We start from the raw sequence: 21,201 nt of genomic DNA, 5'->3' as shown, positions 1-21,201 counted from the left end.
TATGCTCTGCGTTTCGGCAGTTGGAAATTTCGCTCGTTTTTCGCTTTTTACGTCGCCGTCGTAACGCCGATTCCCCATAAAAGTAATAGCTCCAATGCCGGGATCGAGCCGCATGTTTTGATACCACTTTGTGGTAACTGTCCTCTAATGCGGTGCAAGCTGCATTAACGGTAGCGGAAGAAGAAGTTATAATAATAATAATAAGAGGCGTTCTAAGGCGTCAGTATATCACCCGAGAGGGCGGGGTTCGAATCCAGTCTGGGTCCTTAGGCAAACCCTTCAAGCTACTGCCTACCTCATACCATGAGAGATACTAAGTTGCGTAACATGACAGCTCAGACGTCGCCCGGCCAAACAAGGTCTGCGTCAGGTGTTGGGGAACCAGAGCACCTTGATGACAAATGGGCTACTGGAACAAGATGGAAATGGGCGAGAGATGAAAATGTGGATCTGTTGGAATGCTACTACTCAAGTAACCCTAATCAGAGAGATTACATGCAAAGACTGGGGAAGGAATGGTTACTTCGACATCCCCAGTCACCACTAAGCACTAAACAACTAGTAGCTCAGTGTTCCAACATCCGCAAACGGCAACTACTATCACAACTTGAGATTGACAAGATACAACACAAATGCTACGGCAAAAGGGAGGAACCTGGATGTCTGAACTGTGGGGACTTAACTACAAGTCCCCACAGTCCAATGAGTGAAACAGAGCTGAACGAGACAGCTACTGACTTGAGAGAGAATCATGACCCGAATGACAACCAGACCTCCAATTACAACGGCTGAGTGAAGTACCATCAAAGTCTCATTGAGAATGTGCAGCATTGAGAACGATCCTACCAATACCATAACAGAAACCTTGAAATACTTGGCTATAACAGCAACCATGAGACCCAATACCCACCATTGAAAGACGGTTAGAGGCTTAAAAAGGTAACAAGGAGGGAAGTGAGCCAACTGTCAGAGCTACAATGAAAAGAGTACCCAGAAAGTACAGACAGATGCCCAACAGAGGCTCCAAGCCTTGGTCAGCCGCCTAAAGAGATACACAAGGGAGAATGAATCCAGAAGGATTAACCGGCTCTTCTCCACTCAACCAGCTAAGGTGTCTCTCAATGGCAGGGTAACAATAACAACAGAGCCCACCAAGGCTGGAGACTGAATACTGGAAAGGCATATGGGAAAGGGAGGCGTCCCACAATGCACAGTGGCTGATCTCTCTACGAGAGAACCAGCTGCTACAAAGTGGGACTCCACCCTGAATGGTTAACTGAAGGGCGGACAATCCTAATCCAGAAGGATACATCAAAGGGTCCAGTCCCACCCAACCGACCAATAACCTGCCTCTCCACAACCTGGAAGCTCATGTCAGGCATCATAGCGGCCAAGATAAGCAAACACATGGATAAACACATGAGCACGGCACAGAAAGGTATCGGTGTAAATAGCAGAGGAGCCAAACACCAACTCCTCGTAGACCGCACAGTTGCCTGAGACTGCAAACCCGACACACCAACCTGTGCATGGCTTGGATCGATTACAAGAAAGCCTATGACTCAATGCCGCATACTTGGATTATTGAATGCTTAGAGATGTATAACATCAACAGGATTCTGAGAGCCTTCATTGCAAACTCGATGAAGCTGTGGAAAACCACCCTTGAAGCCAACTGCAAACCACTTGCACAAGTGTCCATCAAATGTGGCATATACCAAGGAGATGCTCTGTCCCCACTACTGTTCTGCATAGGCCTGAACCCCCTCAGCCAAGTTATCAACAAGACTGGCTACGGATACCGACTCAAAAATGGGGCCAACATCAGTCACCTCCTCTACATGGATGACATCAAGCTGTATGCCAAGAGTGAGCGAGACATCGACTCACTGATCCACACCACCAGGATCTACAGCACTGACATTGGGATGTCATTCGGACTAGAGAAGTGTGCTCGGCTGATCACAAAGGGGGAAGGTGATCCGCACAGAAGGAGTCTCACTCCACAAGGAACAATAGCAGACATAGAGGACAGTTACAAGTACCTAGGTATACCACAAGCAAATGGGCAACCTCGATGAGGCCACAAGGAAAGGAGCCACAGCTAAATACCTCCAACGAATAAGGCAAGTCCTGAGAAGCCAGCTCAATGGCAAGAACAAAATCAGTGCGATAAACAGCTATGCCCTGCCAGTAATCAGATACCCCGCTGGAATAATCAGCTGGCCAAAGGAGGAGATAAAAGCCACAGATATTAAGACCAGAAAGCTACTAACCATGCATGGAGGGTTCCATCCCAAATCCAGCACCCTGAGACTGTACACGAGCCGCAAGGACGGAGGCAGAGGACTAGTGAGTGTGAGAACCACTGTTCAGGACGAAACAACTAAGATCCATAAATACATCAGGGACAAAGCCTCAACAGACAATGTGCTCAGTGAATGTCTCAGACAACAGGGAACGGAGGTTGAGGTGCCAGAGATACCATCATGGGAGGACAAACCCCTACATGGGATGTACCACCATAACCCAAGTGGCTGTGTTACGGCCCAAGGCTATTTTTGGGGTTTAGCACCCTTGCTCCAGATATCCTCATTGGTGCTGATTGGAAGTGGAGGCAGCTGGCCAGTGTCTCCATGAATGACATCAGATCAGCATAAAATGCACCACCTTTTTCTCATCAGCCCAGCCCTTTTCTTTCTGTCTGTCCACTTCTCCTCTTTTTCCCTTTCCTCTCCAACCAGCTATATTTTTGTTAAATAAATCCTATTTTAAGTTATCCCATGCGTTGCTTCCTTTAATTTGTTATGGTATTAGAGCCAGACCATAACAAATTGGGGGCTCATCCAAATTTATGTTATAGTTTGGCATGACAGTTTTCTTTTTTGTTAGTAAGTTTTGTTTATTAATTTAATTGGGAAGTTAGTGTGGGAATCTTGTGTTTAGTCTGAGAGAAATCTTTTTTTCTCTTCTTTTTCTGGTTTGGGGTAAGTGGTTTGCTTTCATTTCATCTGACGACTAATGGTAAGTGTGATTGTTGACTGGTTTGTGCAATTAGGTATGACTGATCTGAACTGATTCTCCTTTAGGCCTCAGCGTGTCTCCCCTTTGGGAGTCATGTGCTCAAAAAACAGTAGTGTGAGATCATATGGTTAGAGCAATTGTCTCGGGGGCACAGCCGTAGTGTTGAGAAGGTTGCCAGCTTTCTGGTCGCTTTTTTTCACTCTACTGGTATTTAGTGCATAAGTACCCACCGTCCCTGATCTCTGAAGACTAGGGTTGAGCTAGTTAGTGTCTGATAGGCAGTTAGAGGAGGTTCAGGTTGGTTGTTTTGTGTTGCACAGATTGTCAGCAATTTACTTTAAATTTTGAAAAACTGTTTTCTGATTAAGAACTTAATTATGTCTGTTGAAGATTTTAATAAAAATCCATCAGCAGGATTTCTGGATTTGTGTTCAAGAGAACAATTAGTAAAAATTGCTGAGCACATAAATAAGTGTTGGTGATAAATGGTTGAAAGAGAATGTTAAAGCAATTTTAAGGGAAAACTTAATTGAAATGGGTGTTTTGTCTTTTTCTTCAATGCCTGAAGATTTGGATTCAGAGGTTGTAAAGCCTAAACTTTTGGATTTTGAACAACAAAAAGAGATGTTAAGATTAAGAATGCAACTGGAGAAGGAAAAGGAGTTGGCTTTGGAGAATTTACGACAGCAAGCAGATTTGGATAAGGTTCTTGCTTTGGAAAAAACTAAGACAGGAAACTGAATTGGCAAAAAAATTTGGAAAGTGAGAAATTACATCTGATGAAAGAAGGCAAATTGTCTGTGGAATCTTGTGTTATAGACTCAAATGTAAGGCCTCTGACATTTTAAGTGACTTGCGTTTGGTGCCTAAGTTTAGTGAAAAAGATGTTGAAACTTTTTTCACTTTGTTTGAAAGAGTTGCAGAGACAAGAGACTGGTCTGATTCAGACCGCATAGTTTTGCTTCAGTGTGTTTTGGTTGGTCGTGCTCAGGAAGCTTTTGCTATGTTGAGCTTATGATGGCCAGAATTATGCCAAGGTTAAAGCTGCAATACTGAAAGTGTATGAATTGGTCCCTGAAGCATACAGGCAGAAGTTTAGAAACTGGAAAAAGGTGACAAAACTTATGTAGAGTTTGCAAGGGATTTGGAGATTCAGTTCAATCGTTGGTGCACTTCCTCTGAGGTTAAAACACTTGGTGACCTCTGTAATTTAATGGTTCTTGAACAATTTAAGAACTCTGTTTCTCAGGCATTGCAATGTACATTAATCAACAGAAGGTAAAAACTGTATCAGAAGCTGCAGTTTGGCAGATGATTTTGTCTTGACACATAAAGATACTGGTGGAGAACACACAGATGGGATGAGTGCTCCAAACTGGCGTTCAACACGTTCTGGAGGGTTTTTTTCAGACCGCAGTATCCGTGAGCCGGACAAAATTTATAATTATTGTCACAGAAAGGGTCATTGGAAGAAAGACTGTGCTTTGTTGAAATCTAGAAATAAAAATGGAAATCAGGTTAAACCAGCAGCACTTGCTGCATCAGTTTTTAAATGTTTCTAACAAAATGACTGAAGTGCCATTTGCCGGAAAACCTGATTTGAGTTCTTATAAACCATTTCTTATGGAAGGAGAAGTTTCTTTAATTGGAAGTGACGTCAGGGTACCAGTTACCATTTTAAGAGATACTGGTGCATATGATTCATTCATTCTGGCATCAGTGTTGTCTTTTTCAGATGAGTGACACTGGATTATCGATACCTGTGTTGGGTATGGACATGTCTGTGTTTTGTGTTCCAGTACATAAGCTTGTGCTTCATTCAGAGTTGTTTGAAGGAGAAGTAAGGATGGGTGTCAGACCTGCGCTACCTGTGGTTGGTGTCACAGTTATATTGGGGAACCATATAGCTGGAGGGAAAGTCTGGCCTGATAAACCAGAATCTCCAGTTATTGTTTCAGTACCTTTGGTCAGCAGTGGTCCTGAAAAAATGAAAAATCACACCCAGAAAGTTTTCCAAGCATGTGCTGTGACACGAGCAATGAAAGCATCCAGTGATGATCATCAGGATGAAAACTTTGGAAAAGATACACAGACATCCTCTTTTTGTTGGTCTAATATTCCTTTGTCTATTTCACAGAGTGATTTGGGACAGGAGCAAAGATCTGACCCCACAATACAGCATTTGTTTCAGTCTGCATTACCTGCTGAGGAGATGCAGAACCATGCTCATGGCTACTTTGTTGAGAACGAGGTACTGTTAAGGAAGTGGATGCCATGTGGTGACGATGTTATTGGGCAGCCAGTTTATCAGGTTGTGGTGCCTTTGAAATTGCGTGACTTGGTTTTGCAGGTATCCCATGATAAGTCCGGACACATGGGAGTTAGAAAAACCTATGACCGCATTTTGAGAAGTTTTTTTTGGCCGCGGCTGAAAAATATTGCTTCATATATTAAAACTTGTCACACCTGTCAGTTTGACTGTAAACCCAATCAAGTCATAAACCGGCACCACTGTATCCTATTCCGACTATTGGTAAACCATTTGAGCACTTAATAATTGATTGTGTGGGTCCTCTTCCACCTTCACGTTTGGGTGCTAAGTATCTTTTGACAGTTATGTGCCAAAGTACCAGGTATCCAGCAGCCTATCCATTGCACACACTTACTGCAAAGTCTGTGGTGCGAGCGCTTGGGCAATTTATTGGTATTTTTTGGAATACATTCAGAGTGACCAAGGATCTAATTTCTCCTCTCATTTGTTTGCACAGGTTTTGAAGCAGCTACACATTCAGCATAATCAATCTACAGCATATCACGCACAGAGCCAAGGAGCACTGGAGCGCTTTCATCAGACATTTAAATCTTTACTCCGTGCTTACTGTGTTCAGATGAAGGCTGATTGGGAGGATGGTCTGCCTTGGTTATTACTTGCAGCAAGAGAAGTAACGCAAAAAGTACGGGCTTTAGCCCTAATGAATTAGTATTTGGTCATACTGTGCGTGGTCCATTAACAGTTTTGCGAGATGAGTGGAAAGATGCTGAACCACCACAAAACTTGTTGCATTATGTTAATGGGTTTAAGCAGAGACTCTTTACTGCAACGCAGATGGCAAATAAGAACCTATCATCTGCACAGGAAAAAATGAAGTGCTTGTATGATAAGAAAGCTGAACATCGTGTTTTTCTTTCAGGTGATCAAGTTCTGGCTTTACTTCCTGTTGTGACTTCACCATTTCAGGCCAAGTTTTCTGGCCCACACACAGTTTTGAAACAGCTTTCCGACCAAACTATCTCATTGCAACTCCAGAAAGACGGAAGAAACAGCAGACGGTTCATGTAAACCTCTTAAAAACCATACCATGTTCGTGGTAAGACTGTATTGGTGGATGATATTCACCCTGTGTGCATCAGTGAAACGCTGACATCTGCTGGAGGTGAATGGAATGGCGATGGGTTGCCTGTTCCAATTCAGCCATGCTAACTGGTCGACTTATAAATTCTGAAGTACTGAAGAACTTGGACACTATGCTGAATTATTTACCAGAGACTCAATGCTTTGAGTTGATTCGGTTGATAAAATCTTACTCTGATTTATTTGCAGATATTCCATCCTGCACACAATTGATTGAACATGATATTGAGGTGGGTGATGCACAACCTATAAAACAGCGGTTTTACAGGGTTAGCCCTGAGAAACGCAAATATCTTGATGCTGAGATTGACTACATGTTAAAAAACGGGATCGCTCAAGCATCATGTTCAAGCTGGTCTTCACCTTGCTTGCTAGTTCCAAAATCAGACAAAACATACAGGTTTTGTTCTGATTTCAGAAAAGTCAATAGCATAACCAAAACTGATTCATACCCGCTACCTCGTATGGATGACTGTATTGACCAGATTGGTAATGCTAAGTTCATTACTAAAATAGACCTGTTAAAAGGTTATTGGCAAGTCCCTTTAACAAAAGGGCACAGAAATCGCTGCCTTTATTACACCTACTGGTTTGTACTCGTACAATGTTATGCCTTTTGGTTTGAAGAATGCGCCGGCAACTTTTCAGCGCTTGATGAATAAGTTGTTGGAGGTTTAGAAGGTTGTTCTGTGTATTTGGATGACATTGTTGTCTATTCTCATAGTTGGTCTTCTCACCTGGAACAACTCACAACTTTGTTTGACCGTTTGGTGGAGGCACGTCTCACAGTGAATCTAGCCAAATGTGAGTTTGCTCGAGCAACTGTCATTTATCTTGGTCATCAAGTGGGTCAAGGTAAAGTATGTCCAGTTAAAGCAAAAGTAGAAGCGATTGAAAACTATCCACCACCAACTACTAAAAAGGAACTCATGAAATTCCTGGGTTTAGTTGGGTATTATAGAGCCTTCTGCAGAAACTTTTCAAAGGTGGTTGCACCTCTGACAGATCTTTTGAAAATTAATGTGAAATACAGCTGGTCCTCTGTCTGTCAGCAGGCTTTTGAAGATGTGAAGAGGATGCTATGTGATTCTCCTGTTTTGTTGGCTCCAGATATGAATAAGCCTTTTAAACTACAGGTTGATGCCAGTCATGTTGGTGCAGGGGGAGTCCTTTTGCAAATGGATGACTTTTCAATTGAGAGACCTGTGAGTTTCTTCTCTAGGAAGTTTAATAGACATCAACTGAATTATTCAGTCATAGAAAAAGAGACCCTTGCTCTTATTTGGTCATTACAACATTTTGAGGTTTATGTGGGCTCAGGTCCTTTAACTGTCTTTACAGATCACAATCCTCTGACCTTTTTGAACTCTTTTCGATGCCCAAATCAGAGACTTGTGAGATGGTCATTGTTTCTGCAGTCATTTTCTTTAGATATTCGTCATATCAAGGGAAAGGATAATGTCATCGCAGATGCTTTGTCAAGAGCGCAAAGTCAGTAACTTTTTTTTCCCCTTTTACCTGTCTGAGTCACTTCATGGTACCAGTTGTCGACTTGGACATGGGATATAAAAGGATCTGGATTTTGTTTTCTGTTTCATCTCAGCTTGTCTGAGATATCGTGAGTGTATTTAAACTTGTTTTTCTATTTTTTTTTCAGATGTTGATACATAGGTTGCCCAGGGTTCCGGTGGGGACCCTGTTTTGAAGAGGGGGGGTGTTACGGCCCAAAGCTATTCCTTTGGGGTTTAGCACCCTTGCTCCAGATATCCTCATTGGTGCTGATTGGAAGTGGAGGCAGCTGGCCAGTGTCTCCATGAATGACATCAGATCAGCATAAAATGCACCACCTTTTTCTCATCAGCCCAGCCCTTTTCTTTCTGTCTGTCCACTTCTCCTCTTTTTTCCCTTTCCTCTCCAACCAGCTATAATTTTTGTTAAATAAATCCTATTTTAAGTTATCCCATGCGTTGCTTCCCTTAATTTGTTATGGTATTAGAGCCAGACCATAACAGCTGATATCAGTAAATCCTACCAATGGCTGGAAAAAGCTGGACTCAAGGACAGCACAGAGGCCCTCATCCTGGCCGCCCAGGAACAGGCCCTAAACACCAGAGCAATAGAGGCCCAGATCTACCACACCAGACAAGACCCAAGGTGTAGGTTGTGCAGGAGGCCCCTGAGACAGTCCAGCACATCACAGCAGGGTGCAAGATACTGGCAGGGAAAGCGTACATGGAGCGACATAACCAAGTGGCAGGCATAGTGTACAGAAACATCTGTGCAGAATATGGACTGGAAACCCCGAGATCAAAGTGGGAAACACCCCAAAGGTGGTGGAGAACGCCAGAGCTAAGATCCTGTGGGACTTCCAGATCCAGACAGACAAAATGGTAATGGCGAACCAACCAGACATTGTCGTAGTGGATAAACAACAGAGGAAAGCCGTTGTGGTAGATGTAGCAATACCAAGCGATTGCAACATCAGGAAAAAGGAGCACGAGAAACTGGAGAAATACCAGGGCCTCAGGGAAGAACTGGAGAGGGCCTGGAAGGTGAAGACCACAGTGGTGCCTGTGGTCATCGGGGCCCTCGGGGCAGTAACCCCCAAACTGGAGCAGTGGCTACAACAGATCCCAGGAACAACATCAGACATCTCAGTCCAGAAATGTGCAGCAGTCCTTGGCACAGCCAAGATACTGCAGGACCCTCAAGCTCCCAGGCCTCTGGTAGAGGACCCGAGCTCAGAGGATAAGAACCACCCGCGGTGGGTGAGAAGGGAATTTTTAATCTAATTCAATTTATTTAAATATCTCAATCAAAATCAGACAATATTCTTCATCTTTACAGATCAGCCAGTATCTTCAGGTGGTTATTCCTTATTGTGATATTTGTGTTGAAATATTCATCATTTTCTTACAGCCTTGTCTCCAGTGGGGTCACCTGGCAGGTCGTCTGGTATCCAGATTCTACATTTGGTGTAAATGTAGTTTGGTACTTGCAGCCCTAATGAACTGCAGAGTTGCATGAGTTCAGCTAAGCTACAAAACTGGCTAAGATAAAGCATGAAGGATAAAAACAGATAAAAACTGTTTCCTGTTGTGCAGGTTGAGCTACAAACGTCACTGTTCCCACGAAACTGAATGAAATGCTGGCTGCATGTCAACATTTACGGATCACCTCATAAACTTCAGGGACTGTTTTGTTCCTGCAATGTAGAAGAAATAGTTTCATGTAGACACACTGTGCATAACAACACCAGGGTTTTTCCAGTTTATGTGCATCAATCAACATCATTACACTTAAGGTTTGAGTAATACATTTAATATTTAGTTTTAAAAGTAGACACACCTTTCAGTTCCAAGTGGAGACACCATTTTTCTCTAAAGAACATTTTTCCACACATTCATGAGTATCTTGCTATGAACAAATATCAGCCTTATTATTGTTTTTTACTGCTACCTATTTAAATCAAGGGTTAGAATTAAATCATTTTATTTTAAAGTGCCTGTTGCATCGTTCTAATAGGCTGTTATTCACTTTCAGTATTTAGTGAATTTAGTCTAAAATCCACATTGTCCAGGGTTCCTCCTGCCTCTCATTGGCTGCTGGAAATAAAACCAGGACATGGATGGATTGTTAAATGTTTCAGACAACCTGCATAAAGTGAAGAGGGCGACTGGCTCCACACATCACTGAATAAACCCGTAGAAAATCACAGTGGTGGCAGCACTGAGTGTTTTCTTGACTTTAGCAGGAACAGAAAAGTCGAGTTAATGAAAACGTTGCTGTTAAGTGAAGAACAATCCTGGAAGAAAACCTTTGACTTCAAATTACAGAACCACCTGAAATGATCCAAAGTATGAAACCGGCTGAAGCCTGAGGCACAAACTGCCAGTAAAGATAAAAACATTCTTCCTGTTAAACTGGATGAACCACAAACTTCACTGTTCTGAGAAACTGAACCAAGAGTTGGAAAAGGATCAACATTTAAAGATAACAAAGGACTTTTCTCCTGAACTTCAGGAATGGGTTTGGTTTTTCGATGGTGTGGAAAGAATGTAGTTTTCTTCAGAGAAGGCTCGGCTAAAACGTTCAGTTTTGTTCTGACCAAAACTCCTCCTTCCTCATGTTTGCTGTGTCCAACATGGCTTCTGGCTAACTGCTAACCGCAGCGATCCAATGAACTGTTACTAAACTCAAAAACAATTTCTTGTTTAACTGGTTGAACCACAAACTTCACTGTTCTGAGGAACCTGAACCAAAAGCTGGAAAGGTGTTGAAAGTAATGACTCATTTTCCTCTTAATTTCTTTGATGTTTTTGTGGTAGAATATAACTTCATGTTGTTTTCTGTTTAGGTAAAATATTGCAGGTTTCCCAGCCATGTTAAGGTCATTCAGTGAGAGGATTGTTTCTGCAAGCCTCTGTAGATATAATTGTTAAGAATGTTAAGGCCAAATAGCAACCTGAAGAATAATGGAGTAAAAAAAAACACACCATCATTCTTCATCTCATTCTAAAGTCATCTGTCTAAAGAAAACAGATATTAATTGAATTAAGTGGTTCTGAGTGCATAAAAGTATAAAGTCTAATTTTCCTACTGATGTTTTTATATAACTATTTCTACGTACCAAATATTTTCCCTGTCATAAATAATCCATCTTGCAGCAAGTTGATGTCTATTGAAGCTCAATGTCTTAAAAGTTTTATGCTGCTTCACTTTTTAGAATGATTCAGGTGGATAATGAAAAGAAGTGAAAATCCTGCTCCCACTTATTTAAATGTTTGATAAAATTTATATGTTAAAGAGTCAGGATTTTACTAAGTATAACATTATATGCATGGAGGGATTGAACTATTATCTATGCTTGTAGCTACAATAACAGTGCACAATAGCGCGGGATATAAAATTAAATGTTATGTAATTCATGACATTTGTTTTTAAAAATACTTTTATTACAAATGTATTGAGGTATTGACTAATGAAATAAAGACACCTCATTGTTCTCTTGCTTTAAAGCAGTCTGAGATGGGAAAAGGCAGCAAGAAAAGAAGAGCTGACTGCTCTCAGGTTTGTTGCTCCAGAATTCACTCTCTCAGTATTAAAACATCTTTTCTCTCTCATTGTTTCTTCCTGTTTCTTTCCCATTTCAACTTGCTGGATTTTCCTCCTGCCTTCCTGTTTTCTGCTCTCCTCTGGCTCCCTGTGGTTTTCTAAGTTTTGTTTCATTAAACTTTCATCACCTTCTTTGGTTGAATGTTGCACTGTAGTCAGTAAAAAGCCCAGAGGTTAGAGCAGGCGCCCCGTATAAAGCAACAGACCTTGATGTGGCCGTCCTGAGTTAGACTCTCATCCTCTCTTCTGTCTGCACCATTCCTGTTTATTACTGTCAAATAAACACAGCTGGTGTTGAAAACATTTGTAATAAGAAGAAAACATTTATTAGCCAAGTTGTTCTTTTTTTAATACTTAAGTTTCTTCTCAGGTTTCACATTTTGTTGGCCTTTTGAGAAGGTTGTAAGATTGTGGAAATGTTAAAATGCATTTATAGGAAACCCATCAGTGGCTTTGCAAAGCCTGGAAGAAGCTGCTCTGCTTTGACTAGACCAACATTGGATGTTTTGGTCTGGTGATGGATGCTAACCTGTCCAGGGTTCCTCCTGCCTCTCATTGGCTGCTGGAAATAAAACCAGGACATGGATGGATTGTTAAATGTTTCAGACAACCTGCATAAAGTGAAGAGGGCGACTGGCTCCACACATCACTGAATAAACCCGTAGAAAATCACAGTGGTGGCAGCACTGAGTGTTTTCTTGACTTTAGCAGGAACAGAAAAGTCGAGTTAATGAAAACGTTGCTGTTAAGTGAAGAACAATCCTGGAAGAAAACCTTTGACTTCAAATTACAGAACCACCTGAAATGATCCAAAGTATGAAACCGGCTGAAGCCTGAGGCACAAACTGCCAGTAAAGATCAAAACATTCTTCCTGTTAAACTGGATGAACCACAAACTTCACTGTTCTGAGGAACTGAACCAAAAGTTGGAAAAGGATCAACATTTAAAGATAACAAAGGACTTTTCTCCTGAACTTCAGGAATGGGTTTGGTTTTTCGATGGGTGTGAAAATGTAGTTTTCTTCAGAGAAGGCTCGGCTAAATCGTTCAGTTTTGTTCTGACCAAAACTCCTCCTTCCTCATGTTTGCTGTGTCCAACATGGCTTCTGGCTAACTGCTAACCGCAGCGATCCAATGAACTGTTACTAAACTCAAAACAATTTCTTGTTTAACTGGTTGAACCACAAACTTCACTGTTCTGAGGAACCTGAACCAAAAGCTGGAAAGGTGTTGAAAGTAATGACTCATTTTCCTCTTAATTTCTTTGATGTTTTTGTGGTAGAATATAACTCATGTTGTTTTCTGTTTAGGTAAAATATTGCAGTTTCCCAGCCATGTTAAGGTCATTCAGTGAGAGGATTGTTTCTGCAAGCCTCTGTAGATAATTGTTAAGAATGTTAAGGCCAAATAGCAACCTGAAGAATAATGGAGTAAAAGAAAAACACACCATCATTCTTCATCTCATTCTAAAGTCATCTGTCTAAAGAAAACAGATATTAATTGAATTAAGTGGTTCTGAGTGCATAAAAGTATAAAGTCTAATTTTCCTACTGATGTTTTTATATAACTATTTCTACGTACCAAATATTTTCCCTGTCATAAATAATCCATCTTGCAGCAAGTTGATGTCTTTGAAGCTCAATGTCTTAAAAGTTTTATGCTGCTTCACTTTTAGAATGATTCAGGTGGATAATGAAAAAGAAGTGAAAATCCTGCTCCCACTTATTTAAATGTTTGATAAAATTTATATGTTAAAGAGTCAGGATTTTACTAAGTATAACATTATATGCATGGAGGATTGAACTATTATCTATGCTTGTAGCTACAATAACAGTGCACAATAGCGCGGGATATAAAATTAATGTTATGTAATTCATGACATTTGTTTTTAAAAATACTTTTATTACAATGTATTGAGGTATTGACTATGAAATAAAGACACCTCATTGTTCTCTTGCTTTAAAGCAGTCTGAGATGGGAAAAGGCAGCAAGAAAAGAAGAGCTGACTGCTCTCAGGTTTGTTGCTCCAGAATTCACTCTCTCAGTATTAAAACATCTTTTCTCTCTCATTGTTTCTTCTGTTTCTTTCCCATTTCAACTTGCTGGATTTTCCTCCTGCCTTCCTGTTTTCTGCTCTCCTCTGGCTCCCTGTGGTTTTTTAAAGTTTTGTTTCATTAAACTTTCATCACCTTCTTTGGTTGAATGTTGCACTGTAGTCAGTAAAAAGCCCAGAGGTTAGAGCAGGCGCCCCGTATAAAGCAACAGACCTTGATGTGGCCGTCCTGAGTTAGACTCTCATCCTCTCTTCTGTCTGCACCATTCCTGTTTATTACTGTCAAATAAACACAGCTGGTGTTGAAAACATTTGTAATAAGAAAGAAAACATTTATTAGCCAAGTTGTTCTTTTTTTAATACTTAAGTTTCTTCTCAGGTTTCACATTTTGTTGGCCTTTTGAGAGGTTGTAAGATTGTGGAAATGTTAAAATGCATTTATAGGAAACCCATCAGTGGCTTTGCAAAGCCTGGAAGAAGCTGCTCTGCTTTGACTAGACCAACATTGGATGTTTTGGTCTGGTGATGGATGCTAACCTGTCCAGGGTTCCTCCTGCCTCTCATTGGCTGCTGGAAATAAAACCAGGACATGGATGGATTGTTAAATGTTTCAGACAACCTGCATAAAGTGAAGAGGGCGACTGGCTCCACACATCACTGAATAAACCCGTAGAAAATCACAGTGGTGGCAGCACTGAGTGTTTTCTTGACTTTAGCAGGAACAGAAAGTCGAGTTAATGAAACGTTGCTGTTAAGTGAAGAACAATCCTGGAAGAAAACCTTTGACTTCAAATTACAGAACCACTGAAATGATCCAAAGTATGAAACCGGCTGAAGCCTGAGGCACAAACTGCCAGTAAAGATAAAAACATTCTTCCTGTTAAACTGGATGAACCACAAACTTCACTGAGGAACTGAACCAAAAGTTGGAAAAGGATCCAGATTTAAAGATAACAAAGGACTTTTGTTCTTCAGGGATGGTTTTGGTTTTTCAGTGGGTGAAGAAAGAATGTAGTTTTCCTTCAGACACCCTGTGCATAACAACACGTGTTGTTTCCTGCTGAATGGCTCTGATTATCTTCCTGCTGAAGAGAAGCTCCTGCTGAGCATGATGCTGCCACCACCGTGTCTGACAGTGAGCTGGTGTTCAGAGTGATGTGCAGTGCTATATGACAGATGGGAGCATCAACTCCAACTCCGGTGATGAACGGGTGGGTCATCAGGGTGAACAGCAGGGGGCTCAGGACACAGCCCTGAGGGGTGCCGGTGTTCAGGGTGATGACATCGGAGGTGTTGTTCTCCATTCTGACAGCCTGGGTTCTGTCAGTGAGTCCAGTAGCCAGTTGCAGAGGGGGGTGTTAATTCCTAAGGGGCCCAGTTTGCCCTCCAGGTCTTGGGGGATGATGGTGTTGAACGCTGAGCTGAATCCAGGAACAGCATCCGCACGTGGTGTTCTTCTCCTCCAGATGCTCCAGGCTCAGGTGGAGAGCAGTGGAGACTGCATCCTCAGCACTGCGCTTGGACTGGTATGCAAACTGGAAAGGGTCGTGTGATGGGGGGAGCGTGGAGATGATGTGGTCCTTAACAAGTCTTTCGAAGCACTTCATGATGGTGGATGTCAGTGCGACGGGGCTGAAGTCGTTAAGGCATGTGATGGTGGTTGACTTCGGGACCGGAACGACAGTGGCAGACTTGAAGCACCGTGGGACGACAGCCTGGTCCAGGGACGTGTTGAAGATGTCCATGAGCACGTGGGCCAGCTGGTCCGAGCATTCCTTGATTAGCAGACCTGTCTGACCTTCTTAAATATAAAGAAGGTCAGAATTTCATACATGCCACCAATTAATGAAACAGAATCAGGAAAAAACCAAACCTGAAATGCTATTTGTGTTTATAGAATCATAATGAAATAAATTCTGTTTGTTATTTCTGTTTTAATTTTTGATCTTTAAAAGAACATTTATAAAAGTTTACAGGTACATCATTAAATAAACCATGAACTGATTTACAGTCAGTGGTTTGTGCTGTTTCCTTGTGAAACAATCATTTTAAATATATCAGATCCAGGGTTACAGCTCCCTCTACTGGTCACAAACTGCTTATGATTTCAGTTCTCTGATATACTTTTAATTCAAATAAATATGTTATTTCTAATTATGAAGATACTTACAAAGATTTGTTTATTTTTACAAAAGATGAACATTATTTTGGTGAGATCTGAAGATGTGGGAGGTTGGAACGACTTTCAGGATAAATGTTTTGTGATGAAGTGACCAAGAGCTTTTTAAGGAAACAATGAGAAAATTTACCTTCTGTTCCATTGAACATGATTAGTGATTTTAATTTTTCCATTGTTTTTGTTTATTTTGTCGACTCAAATTGTCCTAAAAAGGGAAAGAAGCTTTTGTCAATGACAGCTTTAAAAACTCTTTAATGAAGATTTGATGCGACTCTGTTCCACAGAGTTCATGATTACTGTTGAATCAGAACATTTTACATTCACTTTGGGGATTTTGGGAAACAATAAAGCTCTGAGTTTCCGATAGATTTCTCTGGAGTTGGAGAAGTTAAATTCCTTCATTGTTTGTGATTATTGAGCTTTTAGTGTTTCTAAAAGACTAACTCTAAGATTGCAGCCCCTCTAATGGTCAAAAGCTACATGACACTCTTAGAATACTTTTCTGATATATTTTACAATATTTATGATAATGGAGACACAAGCAGAGACTTTCACAGCTTCAATAATTAACATTGTTTATGTGAGATCTGAAGAGGAAAATCTTCCTGTAATAAATTACAGAGTTATGAGACGTCAACGTTCATAACACATTTGAACTGGATGCATCTGATTGGACTGAAGGAGTTTTTAGTCCTGAACTTTAACAGATCTGAAAGTTTCTGTTTGATAACAGCTGAAAGATGCTGGAGAATAAAAAGATCCGTAAAAATCAGAGCATCTATCAGTGAAGAGCATCTATTAGAAAAGCAGTTTAAAGCAAAAACTTCACTGACTGGTTCGGTTCAAAACTCATCAGATTTAGTTTCTACTCTTTGTGTCAGATTTCTGAAGATCAGGCTGCAGCTTCACAGCTTTTCTTCAGGAAGTTTCTGCTCTCAGCTGAGACGTTTGTTTCTGATCCAGGATGGTGGAAACTGAACAGTCGTTCACTTTGTGCTGCTGCTGCAGAGCTCAGACAGCCGGCTCCGCAGTACTGGATCCTCTATTAACACCCATGCAGGGCTGCTGCCGCTTTAATGATCCATCAGGAGCAGAACTTGGTCCCATGATTCGTCCTCTGCACTGCCGGAAATAGGAAAAAATAAGATTCACTGGGTTCAGTTAGTTCAATAATATTTAAATAGTAAATATATAGATCTGTCAGTTATGTCATAATTTTGAAGCTATGATTACAGCATTCTGGACAATTGCAATAACTCAATTAGATGAACAATAAATTGTCCCAGAAGTTATTGTGATAAATGATAATGAGCCCATTTTAATAAAACTTAATGACAATAAAAACACATCCTGAAAGATCAAGAACTTTTAAATCCTGGTTAACATTTTTCACTGGAACTGGAAGATACTTTAAATATCTAAAATAAATTAAATAGTTTCTGTAAACAAAACTTCATAAACATCAAACTGAAAAATATCATCCAGTTTCTGGTAGAAAGAGAAAAATTATAATTCAAATGAAAATTATAGAGCTCATTTTATCATGTGATTGATTGATTATTAGTGTATCTGATGTGTATATTTATGTGTTCAAAGCTTTATTAAAGTTGTATAAAGTCACAAGACAAAAAACTTACAAAAACATCAAAACATTGTATTAGATTTTATATTGACTTATTTCTGTTATTGCAATTTCTCTCAAGGAATTTTCCTCAAAACAAAGATATTTTGTTCATTCACTGCGTTGAGCCGGTTCTGCATTGTGAATGAAGTCTCACCTGCCTTCATGGATCCAGCAGAGTAGAAAGGTCAGAGGTCAACCCTCCCCGTCAGTTCCTCCTTAACTGCATGTGAAAGCAGCTAATGCTATGTAGCTCCAGGTTTTCCATCCTGTCTCTCATGATGTCCTGCTGTTGCTTTGCTGCTGTCTGAAGTTTCTGCATTTAAAGTTGAACTGGAACAAAACTCCCATCGAGCCTCAGGGTGATGACTGGGTGATGACCAGGTGATGAACGGGTGATGAATGGGTGATGAACGGGTGATGAATGGGTGATGAACGGGTGATGACCGGGTGATGAACGGGTGATGACCGGGTGATGAACGGGTGATGAACGAGTGATGAACGGATGATGAACGGGTGATGAACGGGTGATGACCGGGTGATGAACGATGAACGAGTGATGACCGGATGATGACTGGGTGATGAACGAGTGATGAACGGATGATGAACGGGTGATGAACGGGTGATGAATGGGTGATGAACGGGTGATGACCAGGTGATGAACGGGTGATGAACGGGTGATGACCGGGTGATGAACGGGTGATGACCGGGTGATGAACGGGTGATGACCGGGTGATGAACGGGTGATGACCGGGTGATGAACGGGTGGTGAACGGGTGATGAACGGGTGATGAACGGGTGATGAACGGGTGATGAATGGGTGATGAACGGGTGATGAACGGGTGATGAACGGGTGATGAACGGGTGATGAATGGTGATGAATGGGTGATGAACGGGTGATGAACGGGTGGTGAACGGGTGATGAACGGGTGGTGAACGGGTGATGACCGGGTGATGAATGGGTGATGAACGGGTGATGAACGGGTGATGAACGGGTGATGAATGGGTGATGAACGGGTGATGAACGGGTGATGACCGGGTGATGAACGGGTGATGAACGGGTGATGAACGGGTGATGACCGGGTGATGAACGGGTGATGACCGGGTGATGACCGGGTGGTGAACGGGTGATGAACGGGTGATGAACGGGTGATGAACGGGTGATGAATGGGTGATGAACGGGTGATGAACGGGTGATGAACGGTGATGAACGGGTGATGAATGGGTGATGAACGGGTGATGACCGGGTGATGAACGGGTGGTGAACGGGTGATGAACGGGTGGTGAACGGGTGATGACCGGGTGATGAACGGGTGATGAATGGGTGATGAATGGGTGGTGAACGGGTGATGAACGGGTGGTGAACGGGTGATGACCGGGTGATGAACGGGTGATGAACGGGTGATGACCGGGTGGTGACCTGGTGATGACCGGGTGGTGAACGGGTGATGAATGGGTGATGACACGTCTGTCCCTCTCCTCTCCATGCAGGCAGCGCCGTATGAAAGATGTTTATTTCCTTACAGGTTTTTATTTTTAAAGCAAGATTGTAACTTCAAGCAGAGTGTGAAAATAATTAAAAGCTAACGTAACACCATCTTGTTTCTGTGCTAAAGCATATTATTAATTTATCAAGTTTCATTTAAATAGCTGAGATAAACCACTGAAATAAAACTGATGGTTTAAACTGAATAAAACTTGAATCACTGACAGGTTTAAACACATTATTTTGTTCCTGTTTGCAGCTGAAGGGTCTCTGGTTCTTTCTGGATTTATCCATACAAAAATATAAGATATATATTTTTTTATATCTGTGACCTCTGACCTGTAGAGCCGCTGGAGGTTCTGCAGGTCGTTTCTAGACAGAACCGACATGAAAGATGAGTCGAGGTCCACTCCTGGTTTTCCTGTTAACTTTTTATTATGCTTTAAAAAAATTAAAAGACAAAGGAGGTGGTGATCAAAGAAAAAGAAAAATATATAATCCATATTCAATCTCTTTATACGTCTCTATTCATATATGATTACCAAAGCAAAGAAAGAATCCCGTAGTGCTGAAGTTCAATATAGACTTTCATTATAACAAAATAGGCAGTTTACCGAAGGTTAAATATCTGTCAAAATCTCTTTCACCTGCGAGCGCCGGCAGGGGGCGCTGCAGGCGCAGCCACAACAACACGTGGTAAGACACTGACGCTGCTGACGGACGTCGCCACTGCCAGGGCCACGCTTCGGCCACAGGGGGCGCCGCTGAGCAGCTGGGGTCGCCATGGTAACGAGGAGAAACCAGAGGAAGAGAAAAAACTTAAGATTTAATTTAACGCAGTTTGATAAAAAATAAAAATAAAAAATTTAACGCAGTTTGGAGGATTTCATGTCAGATGAGGTTAACTGGTTTTAAAAAGAAATATGTTGATTTTACTGTAAACTTTGTAAATATTTCTATTTTTATGTTCTTATAATCTGTAGCAGCTATAATTAAATTCTGATAAAGTCTTTAAACATTTTTAATTCATGATGTGCAACTAAGCTTGTAAAAATAATGGTTTTTATATTTATGATTTTTTTAATCCTAAGGCAAACATGTTTTTTTCCTTCCTGAGTTTTTTTTTAATTATATCATTTTATTTCTAACTGAAAATAAACATGAAAATAAAAAAGTTAGTAAATCATTTCTTTGAAACTTTTAAAATTTAAATTCAGAATCCTGGAGAATTTTTAGAATGAAAATTAAATTGATTTTATATGTGAACTTTTAAATGTCATCCAATCCATAATTTTCTGTTTTGTATTAAATGTTTATGATTTTTGTTCCATCAGCTTTAATTCAATTATTGAAATCTTTTAACAATTTGTTCAAATTTATGCGTTAATTTATGTTCTGTTTTTCCTTTGGCTTCATAAAAAATTTCCATAACAGATTTTGGCACAATTTTAACAAGACTAAAAGAAATATATAATTATTAATAATATTTTGTTATTAAAATAGGATCATTTTTTTATTCTAAAAACAAAATCATTAAAATTTTCTTTCTTTCTTTTATTTTTTTACTAAAATGGGAAAATATTTAAAATGTTCTTTTAATTTCTCCCTTTCAACACCTGAATTTTATGGTATGAAAATGTTCTGTTATTAAAATAAACGGGTTTTATTTTACTCTGACGATAAAATTTGTAAAATAAACTGATGATTTTGCAATTTTGTTTGATTTTTGGCACTAAAGTTTATTTAGAACGTTTTTCTGTGCATTTAGTCTTAAATTTACCAAAAAAATATGTCAGTTTAAATTCATGTGAATTTGATTGAGTCTAATAAACCGTTAATCATTTCTGTTTGTTTTAATTTATGAGTTTAAAATCAGCTCGTTTTTCGGGGAGGATTTCTTTGGCGCCCTCTGGTGGCAGAGCGAAGACCCTGCAGCTTCCTGACAGACGTCCTGCAGCAGAGGAGCGAAAATGTTCAAAACTAAACATGAATCAATAAAAAAAGACAGAAAAGCTGTGACAGAAGCTGTGATGTCAGACGCTGAGGTGAAGGGGCTGATGGGAAATCAACGGGTTTAAACCGACATGCTGTTAAAGCTCAAACGTGCAAAGTTTTGCTTTTTGTGTCTCTGATTCCTCCGACCCGACAAACGGAGCCGGCTGGAAAAACCCACAAAGAAAACAAGAAAAAGGAAGAAAATCTGCTTCGTACGTTTCCGAACTCTCCTCCGAAGTTCTCCGTCCTTAAACATTAAGGAGCTGTACCCTGCTGAGTGTGATGTCACTTCCTGTGTGCTTCCAAATCAGGCGGA

This window comes from Poeciliopsis prolifica, unplaced genomic scaffold (assembly GCF_027474105.1).
Source record: "Poeciliopsis prolifica strain line A6 unplaced genomic scaffold, Auburn_PproV2 SCAFFOLD079, whole genome shotgun sequence".
Taxonomy (NCBI): domain Eukaryota; kingdom Metazoa; phylum Chordata; class Actinopteri; order Cyprinodontiformes; family Poeciliidae; genus Poeciliopsis; species Poeciliopsis prolifica.
Note: the sequence above shows the minus strand (reverse complement) of the source record.